Source organism: Gymnoscopelus microlampas (assembly GCF_963454915.1).
Source record: "Gymnoscopelus microlampas genome assembly, chromosome: 1".
Lineage (NCBI taxonomy): Eukaryota > Metazoa > Chordata > Actinopteri > Myctophiformes > Myctophidae > Gymnoscopelus > Gymnoscopelus microlampas.
In genome coordinates, this window is record NC_139962.1 from 14,760,521 (window position 1) to 14,771,626 (window position 11,106).

An 11,106-nucleotide genomic window follows, 5' to 3' on the forward strand; every position below is an offset into this window, starting at 1 on the left:
TAATAATCAAAAAGTGCTATATATTTCATCTCGCACTTTACTTCCGGATGGTTTGTTTTGCACCTTTTTTTGCCACATCGGTCACGGGAAAGAAATAAGCGCTGCCGTGGTCTATGGAAACGAGCCCAAAAGTGCACCCAAATAAGCCCAAAATCGCTTATACAAACAGTCAGACCTGGCAACGCAGCCTACGCCAATCATGTGTGAGAGATCTACAAGCTATGTTTTTTTATTGTCTCCGCCAGGCCGAAAGGCATGGCGCAAGACCTGTCCGTCCGTCTGTGATAGCTAATCTCTCACATCGTTGACTTGATCGCAGCGAAACTGTGCACACACACTCCCTGGATGCCAATTCAGAACCTCTGCCCTATTTCTTTCACATGGCCCTGTTACAGTGCCACCAGGAGGCCGCTTTTTCCTAAACACCTTTTCTCACAGTACTCCTACATATTTTGCCCAAACATCACGCAAATCGGTACACAGTATCTCCACAGTCATTAAAAAAAAAGCCCTTTCAGATTTTTCATATTCCATCCTGATTGGCTAAAATGGCTTCCAAAGTCTGCAGGACTGCTCCGTTTGGACCAAAATGCCTCACATTATGAACACAGCATGCACTTTCCGTGCAACTTTGCACCCACATTCCCACTATGCCGAGGAAGAAATTCCACTTGAGATTTCTCTAATCAGCCTCATGGTGGCGCTATAACAGCCCGATGTGGAGAGTCAGTGAGAGCTGGATAAACGAGGTAAAATGTGTCAAAAGGAGTCTGTACGGCTGTCGATAAATGAACACATGACGTCGGTGGGAGAGGAGATATTGTGTCTTTTGGACAAACAGCAGCGTTGTGCTGATGTTTGTTGTGTGAAGCAGCTTAATGTCAGAGTGTTTGTGTTGGAGCGTCTCAGTGCGGCTGCAGAGTTCATGTGCAACCTCTTCCAAAGAGAGACAGAGACACTAGAAACTCTGCTGGAGAAAAAAAAAACACTGCTGGGCATTGACTTTCATATGGACATTGATCTACACACTGCAGGTATATCTGCTACACACACAACATCAAACTACACACTACAGGTATGATGCAGCGTTTGCATTCCAGCCTGCATGCCAGCGTAGTTCCCATATGGTTTCAAGGTGGGCTAAACCATATGGACCCCATGTCAGCAATGTCAGCGGCATCCACTTCAGTCCCAACTGCGATGCCCATGCAGGCTATAAGTAGCTTCTACCTGGCCCTTAGGTGGGCCCCAACTAGCCATGTTTATGTGGGACCAAGGCGGGTCCTAACTGGGTTTGCCCATGCAGGCTTTAACTGGGTTCTACCTGGGCCCTAGGTGTACCCTAACCAACCAGAGTGCAGTGCCCATCGCTCCAATTGTTGTGACGTCAGGGCTCTCAATACTGCACATTGGTGGAGGAGGAGGGGCCGCAGGGCGACCGCACACATCGCTGAACCAATGGTAGCCCACGGATGTTTCCTCTGGGGATTTACAATCTGCCCCTCTATGCCACATATCATCCGCACTACAGGGTCTTCACTGACCGAGCCACGGCCCCACTGGCCCTCAGGACGCTACGCCACTTATATGAGCTGCCAAGTGGCCGCGGGCGCTACGTGGGCGTGGCCGCGGGCTAGACGCGAGCCCCCGCGTAGCGGGGGCGAGCTTCTAGTTATTACAAATACTGTAGCTCCTATACTGTGTGAAGCAACACAGCTCCTTTATAGTGGATTTGTTTTTGTTTCACTGCTCGGGACAGTTGCGAAAAAAGATAAAACCTTGAAATGTTCTCTGCTCAACGAATAGCTTGCCATTCCTTACAGTTATACAACTCAAATTGTGATAGCTTGTTTTGAGTTACTGCTGTGAGTGTTTTTGTATCACTGTATAGTGATGAGGAACGAGGCATATGATTCAATTACAACAACCTGGATAATGGGTCCTTTTCTGATAATTAAGTCTAGAGTTTCACTTGGTCTTTCGGCCTTTTCCATCGGTGGTAGAAGGTAGCATGATCCCTGCAGTATTCTTTTGTGATAGGCTAGGTAGGATATTCACACACACACACACACACACACACACACACACACACACACACACACACACACACACACACACACACACACACGTTCCTACACCGCAATTTTAGCTTGGCCACATGCACACCCTAAGTGCATGGACAATGTAGCGTTAATGGGTTTGTGAGTGCTGTTTTAATTTCCCATGTGAAGGCGGGTGGGTCATCCCTCCCCCCCTTTCGGCCTGGCATGTGTTGGACAGCCCTTCCCGTGCGCAGCGGAGAAAAACGGCCTTATTAGCCCAGTTCATTAAAACCATTAATAGTCATGAAATGAGAGGCAGTGGAGTCCAAAAGGCCTAATGTTCTATCCATATTAATTAGACATCCACAAATCTGAAGTGAGGGAAACCATACGTGTTACATGTTCCCAACCATGCCTGTGCAATAAACACACTTAAAAGAGGCATGCAGACAGTTGCGCAAGGCAGACACACACACACACACACACCACGCACCACGCACACGCACACACACACACACACACACACACACACACACACACACACACACACACACACACACACACACACACACACACACACACACTTTAGCAACCTGCTTGCCATTGCATGTCTGCCCCCTCCCATATTACCCACTGTTACTGTCATTTTACTATCTGTTACCGCTCCGTACTACATTTGGTTTTAATTAAAATTGATCACATTAAGAAGCTGATGTGATTCATCATTAAATGGATGCTGGCGGTCTGTCTCATCCTACAGCTAACATCTTCGTTGTATACAATACTTCCCAACGTGTGTGGGGGGGCGGGGGGGGGGGTGTTGTTTGGACGCCTGATGCCAGCTGATGTCTGAGTAGATTCATGCGATTTTGTACTTTAGTAGAACCTTTTTTACCGCTCCGGCACCGCGAAGGAAATTCAGACACCAGAGACAGCACAGCAGTTTAAGTTACAGATACAAATACAGGGCATTAGAAGTAAAGTAAGATACATCCGTAGGAAAGGTAACATCACAAAAAGACACCAACAATTAAGGTATTTTCAAAGTATACAAAAAGACAGCCGAGTCACGGAAAGTCAATTATCGTTGACACTTGCATGCATCGTTAAACATTCTCACAGAAAACGGCACAAAGTCCCTCCAACCTCATCTGGGGGTAAAGGAACAAGTCCTTCCTCTTTCTCACTCGCTCTTGGGAGTGGTTGGCCCTGATAGCTTCCACCCTCCAGCTTCCTCGTTACACGCTCTTCCACCACATCCTCCACCCTGTCCAGTTTAGCGCCCTCGACAGAGCCAGCCCACCAACCTGTTTAGGCTAATTGTGTCCCCAGCCCTCATGTGACCCCCCCTAACAGGCAATCGCAATGAAGAGGGCACTAGCCATTCCTCTAGTAGGAACCTCTGCAGCATCCTATTACACACGTCAAAGGACCTGACCTTCCTCAGCGAGAACAGCCTGCTCCAGCCCTTACTGTAGAAGGCAGCAGAGTTATCAATCCAGTCCAAATCGTTCAGGTGCACTCCCAGGAACTTGTAGCTGTCCATCAACTCCCTGTGTGGAACCCGTTTGCTCTTGCGTATGTCCACAACAACCATTTCCTTGGTCTTAGCGTAGGCAGTTCGCCTCACTCCATCTCAGGAAATCCCTCACCACCTTGTCATGCTCATTCTGCAGCTGACAATGATAGCGTCATCAGAGAACTTCTGGAGATGGCATGATTTCAACTTTCAACGTAGCAAAAGTCAGAGGTATAGGCAGTGAACAGGAATGGTGACAGCACAATGCCTTGGGGGGACCAGTGTTACTCACTACATGTCCGACCGACATCCCTGCAGCCTTACGTCAGTAAGGTAGTCCATGACCAATGCCACCATGCCATGGTCCACCTGCATCACAGCAAGCTTCTCCGCTAGCAGGGCGAGATTCGATGGTGAGAAGTCAAAGAACATGATCCTGACTGTGTTGCTCTCAGTGTCCAGATGGGTGTGGGCCCTGTTCAGGAGGTAGATGGTGTCCTCAACCCCCCATGTCCGCCTGGTACGCGAACTAAAGGGGGTCAACGTGTTCACTCTCAAGGGTCTCAGATGCTGCAGGACCAGTTGCTCAAAGGTCTTCATGACCTGTGATGTTAGGGCGACTGGCCTGCAGTCATTAGGAACTGAGGGACAACATTTCTTGGGAACCAGGACAATGCAGGATGCCTTCCACAGTTGAGGCGCCTTCCCCAGCCTCAGTGAGAGGTTGAAGAAGTCCCTGAACGGAACAGCAAGCTGCACAGCACATTCTCTGATGGTGTCTGGTCCCGCCGCTTTCCTGGTGTTGGTCTGGGCAAGCTGGTGTCGCAACTGGTCGGTGGTGAGGACCAGGGATGGAGGGCCTCAAAGGCCACCGCTAAATGCATTGAGCTGCTGCCATGTGATTGGATGATTAGAAATGTGCGTTAAGGAGCAGTTGGAGTGTACCAAATGAAATGGCTGTACTGTTATATGCATATCAGCAGATTACATTTTTTTGGTGTATTGTCCCATACTTATTCCTCATCTTTGGTCCCCACCCACTCACCTCTGCTCTTCTCGCTCCCACCCATTTCTCCAACAATCTCCTCCCCTCTTCCCTCCTTCCACTCCTGTGCTTCTCTTCCTCAAACCCCCTCTTCTCCCTTTGTCTCTAGCCTCCCCCCCCTCCTTTTTCTCCCCTCCGCCTCTCCTCCTGTCTGGTCTCCCTGTTCGCGTGGCACTGCTCTCACTATAGCAGCAGAAGTTATGGTTTGTGGTTGGCGAGCTGACAGCGCTACAGCGCAAGGGCAAGATAAGGCGCTGACCTCTCTGGCCGGCCAGGATGAGATGAATACATTTACTCCCTCTGTTGATGGAGGCCGGGGCCAGCAGGGTGAGGCATGCGCTCCCAGGGTGCCTGCCCCCACCAACCCCCAGACCAAATTTGCTGCATTTGTAACAAGGGCTTCAGACAAGGTAGCAGGAGGTGAGGGGGAAGGTGGTGATGGTGGTGGGCTGAGGAGTGGTGTATCTTTTCTCCCCAAGGCCTGATATTGCATGATGTCCCAAAATCAAGGCCTCCTGCCACAGGGCGGTGATCCATCACCTGGATGAGGTGTGTGTGTGTGTGTGTGTGTGTGTGTGTGTGTGTGTGTGTGTGTGTGTGTGTGTGTGTGTGAGCGAGCGAGCGCGCGCACGCACGTGCATACACAGCTGTGCATGTGGCTGTGTGAGTGTGTGTTGCTGATGCAAATACCTGCATCATGCTACATGATTGAAACTATGAAGTATTAATCACATTTGGCACCACTGTGCTTAACCAGTAACCACATACAAGTGTGATTGTGTGTATGTGTATGTGTATGTGTATGTGTATGTGTATGTGTATGTGTGTGTGTGTGTGTGTGTGTGTGTGTGTGTGTGTGTGTGTGTGTGTGTGTGTGCGTGTGCGTGTGCGTGTGCGTGTGCGTGTGCGCGTGCGCGTGTGCGTGTGTGTGTGTGTGTGTGCGTGAGCATATTTGTGTTTGTCTATTGAGCGTGCATGTGCACACCAAGGGCATCATTTATCCACTGGCCCAGAGGCAGAAACAACCTGCTGCCAGTATTGATGCTTCTTCCCGCAGCACCTGTGTGGATTGGGTTCAGGGGTCACCAGTCACAGGCAATCTGGAGTAAATGGACCCTGTGTAGCACCAGACAAACGCTTAAGAGACCTAGAACAAAGCCAAGGCCACAGGCTAGTTTGTGTGTGCGTTTGTGTATTTTTGAGTGTGTGTGTGCATGTGCGTGCGCGTGTCTCTCTCTTTCTGTGTCTGTTTTGCCAGTACAGTACATGTATATGTATATGTATAACAATGATAATCGACTGGTTATTTAGAACCGGACTCAAGAGCCACTTTGAAGGCCTAGCTGGGTTGTAAGGCCAGCTAGTCGTCCTGAATATGCAATCTGTGATTAACTGGGTTGTAAGGCCAGCCAATCTCCTGGTACTCGGGAGAGAGTTAAGATGTCTCTCGGAATCGCTCTGGAACGTGCCTATCTGAGAGGTTTCGAGCCTCTTCTTATAATGCTGGCTTGCGGTCCTGACATCACTATGATGATGTCAGATAGTGTCAGACGTCTCCATATATGGAGCTGCCGATGTTAGTTATGGCCAAATATGGGATCAAGACTTCAGCCCTGGACGTGATGGCTATGTCTATACATGGAGTTTCGGGGAAGGGTTCGCTGATGTCAGACTCCGTATGGCACGTTTGGGTCTCTATGACGACTTTGCAGGTCTATTATCTCCATCTATGGGGATCTCCATATATAGGCTATTGCTGGCAACTATGCCCTGAATGTTCCCTATGTATGCCCTGAATGTTCGTAACAATATGTATATGTATATGTGTGTGTACGTGTACGTGTACGTGTACGTGTGCGTGTACGTGTGCGTGTACGTGTGCGTGTACGTGTGCGTGTACGTGTGCGTGTACGAGTGCGTGTGCGTGTGCGTGTGCGTGTGCGTGTGTGTGTGTGTGTGCGGCTTTGCCGCGCCTCCTCGATTCCACCAGACTCCTTCACTATAACAGGATTAATTCCTGTTTATTTCCAGTCTTCTGACCTTGTTGATGATCCATTCAGCTTTATTTGGCTCCATATCCTGCTGGCCTCAACAAAAAAACGCAGTCACTTTTCAGAGCTAATAGAGGGATTGCTCAACTGGTAAAACGTTATTCACAATCCTTTTATCCCCATGCCAAGGTTGACCACTTCAGTTGTTTCAGGAAGGCTTTTTCCACGGCCCGTTTGTCCGCAAAGCTAATCTGTCAGTATTTCCCATTGTCTTATTGACTTCCCTTGCTTGAACCTAGAGTCATAATGGATTCCGATCAGGAAAGCTTTGCCTACAACACTGACAAACTCTATATCTAAGAACCAGACCAGCGGACAAGGCCTGTGCAGTGCACACTGTAACAAAGAGGTATTAAAACCAGGCTTTAACACTTTCTTACATCACCATAAAGCATCATCCATTTCACCAACACCGTCAGAGAGGAGCCATAACATATTTGCATAATGCAGTGTCTTCACTATGTTAATTTGGTCCCAGTCAGCCGTGCACAAGGACTCGTTTTTTGTGTATTTGAGTGTCTGTGTAAATTATATTCCTTTTTCTGTGTGTGTGTGTGTGTGTGTGTGTGTGTGTGTGTGTGTGTGTGTGTGTGTGTGTGTGTGTGTGTGTGTGTGTGTGTGTGTGTGTGTGTGTGTGTGGGGGAGTTATACTTTGTGTGTGCACGCATAATTCTATGTATGCATGTGAATGAGTGTGAAATATTATGCTGGTAAATGAGCCTTTCAGGAGCCCTCAGAGCCCTCCATACCTGTCAGAGTTAGTGATAGTGTGTGCATCAGTGTGGAGTTACTGTGCTTCAGTAATACATTGTAATAGATTACCGCAGGCCAGGGAAGAGGCTGTTTTAGGACTAGGAGTGCATTACAATATATACAACACTCTTCAGTGAGGGGCTGAAGTTACCAGGAGAGTTCATGAATAGAGACATCGTTGACAGATCCACACTGTGCTTTAGCACTGTATAGATTGATGAATTGATTAATCTAATAATCAGGGATTTTTTTTCTCCATCTGTGATATGAAATTGGATTTGATTTGAGTCTATGAGGGCTGGTATTTCTATAAAGCAAATTACAACAGACTGACTGTGTGCATAGGCTACAACTAAGATGACACTTCAATGAATTCAAACGACACTTCAACATCTTCAAACATCTATGCAGGCTAAAGTGGGGATAGACAGCAGATGTGATTGGGCCATAGTTCTCTGCAATCCCCATACTGATTTCTGTGGTATGATTGGATGACCTCAACAAACCTTGATCAACTGTCTCTCTCCTACCGCCAATCCCATTATATTGTAGAGAGCAACAGTTCATTTCATTTCAGTTTAAAAAAAAAACAGTAATTGAATTTTGCAAGATGATTTCAGAATGTGATACAAAAAGCCTAAATTTTCCAATTAATTTTGTCCTTGGTAATTATTAACAGACCCTTGTGGCACTCACAGATGACAAGTGTTGACCGTGAGTTTTGCCCTGCGGGAGGCTGGTTAACTGTGGGAGCCTGGTTATTGCAGATCCGATGAAAACAGAGCAGTGGGGCCAGAAGCCCTCACTAGAGATGAGATGACAATATAGATCATTTGGGACTATTTAACAAAAAATAAAATACATACCTTATTCCTCATGTAAGACCGGAACAGTCTGGAAATACAGACCTGGATTCAGTGAAGCTTCGTCTTCCACTGTAGACTGAAGTCAATCTTCTGAACAAAAAGGTTTATGCTGACATCTGCTGGCAGAAGTAGAGTATTGTACACAATTAGAACTGTATCTAGAGACATTATGTCATTTAAATGTAATATTGGTAATAACATTCTATACAATGTTTTTGCAGTGAGTACATTCTATTGGTTGGCAGTAGCCTATAGCACAGATTAGGGGTTGCTGTCATTTTGCTGGCAAATGGGAAAATAAATACAATTTCCATAGGAGGCTGAATTTCATATCTTTGTAAACCACAGAGCACCGTTGTGTCACTTTTGTACACAATCTATAGTATCTTAAGGTGTGATTCGAAGAAAATTGAAAATGGTGGAAAATGTTGTTTTATGTTGAAAGGGCCTATAGGCATTGGGGAGTTCTAAGAAGATCCAAGGGAGATCTAATTAGAGTTTGTGGGCGGATCTTATAGGAAGGGTCTTACAAGGGGTTATGAGTCCCCCCATACATGTATATATGTATGTTCAGCCCACTTATTTCTTAAAGGTGTATAACGCTGTACAAACTTTTTAAACATTACAAAACACAATTAAAAGATCATGCATGATCACAGCAAATACTAAACATGAAGTATATAGTAATGCTAATAGTATACAAAATAAAAGATATACCAACAACTTGGTTTTCAATATTGAGCCTATCAATGAGAAAAATACTGGCTACTAGCCAACTGTACACATGGCTTTATTTATTACATATTGTTCATGAAGCGAGAAAAGCTGTGCTTTTCATCAATGCATAATATGGAAAGGAAGGAAGTTACATTTTTAACACGATAGACAAACAAACACAGCATGACTCTGGTACCGTGATGAATGAAGTAAAAAAAAGAATGAGTTGATCTGTTCCCGAATGCATGAGAGAACTGCATAACATAGATTCTCCTTAAACCTAAAACGTATTCAAAGGAAGAATCGGAGCATAACTAATGCCCACAAGAAGTGGGATTAAACAAGATACAGCAATGTTGAGATTCAACTGTCTCCATTTTAACTCACCTTTCAGGATTCGTTCCTAATTAGACCCTCCAGAAAAATGCGATTATGCGATCGCAGAATTTACCGCATAATCATCAAAGGCTGCATCGCATAATATACGATAATATGCGCATCGCCTCGCATAATATGCGCTTTGCATCGCATATCTCTGCATCTTTCGCAACTTTTCACATATTTCGCACATTTCACAACTTTCCGCATATTACGCAACTTCCTGCAATTTCACCTCATATTTCATTGCAAAATCAAGGATATTTGCCCGCGTTTTTCTGGAGGGTCTACCTAATATTAGAATAAGCATACATATAAAACAACTCCAAAAAGCCCCAAAGACACGATGCCAGCACTATTTGACCCCACTGATTCCGAGAGCAGAAGTTAAAGCAGGAGGACAATATTCTGCAATAATGCCTGCAAGGAAGTATCCACCCGCCTTTTCTCAGACCAGGTCAGTGATAAATTATTTAAAAAGAAGGCTATGCCAACTCCAAACAGCCCCAAAGGCACGATGCCAGCACAATTTGACCCCACTGATTCTGAAAACAGAAATTAAAGGAGACGGACTGTTTTCGGCAATACAGATTTGCTGCCAGGAAGTGTCCGTCCCCCTTTTCTCAGACCAGGTGAGTGGTAAATGAATGAAAATGGCTAAGCCAACCCAAACGAGCCCCAAAGACATGGTGCCTGCACTATTTGACCCCACTGATTCCGAAAACAGAAATTAAAGGAGGCCGACTGTTTTCAGCAATACGGATTTGCTGCCAGGAAGTGTCGACCACCCTTTTCTCAGACCAGGTGAGAGGTACAGTACATTCATGAAAATGGCTATGCCAACTCCAAACAGCCCTAAAGACACATGCCATCACTATTGTCATGAATGTACTTAGCCCTAGAATGGCTGTGATATTACATACATTTCATGTATTCCAAATTCACAGCCATCGATCGATCCTATCCCCACCCAGGTAGCAGACAGATGTCGGCAGGGTTTAAATGGGTCGTGCTGCGTACTCACCCAATAATTAATTGCTGCGACTTGGAGTCATATATTGTCTTCTTGATTCACATCCATTTGAAATTCTGGCAGAAAACATGTATTTAGAAAAATATCCCCACTTTTCCACGAGCTGCACACGGACAACACAACATATGTTTGTGCTGTAATATCACAGCTAGGGCTAGAATGTACCACTCACCTGGTCATTATTTGATTGTAGTATTTATTATTTCTGGACCAATTGACTTGAAAAGTCATCATGAAATAGTGGAAATGAAAAGTAATGATGAAATACGTAAATGTTTAGATGAAAAGTCACAATTAAATAAATAAAAAACACAATGAAATGAAAAAATAATAATGTTTTTATTTATTGTCAATGTCATCCCCCCCCCCCCCCCCCCTTCTATGTTGCCTGGAACTGGATAAATGATTGAGGTGAAAATTAGTGGTATTCCCCTTTAAACCCCAGCATCCCATATTGTGGGGAAAGCTTTCACTGATCGACAAGCTCACAATGCAACAGAAAACAGAAAATATACTAGTATTGAGCCCTGAGGAATTCCGGTTACCCATATGGGGTTTGTTTAAATAGTTAACTGAGGTATGTCTCTGCTGTGTGGAAAAGCCTGGTGACGCCGAGGCAGGAACCACTCAGCCAGCATGGGGGCTTAGGGTTGTGGGCGGGTCTTAAACTGGACTGACGATAGGCTGTGTTGCCATGTCCGC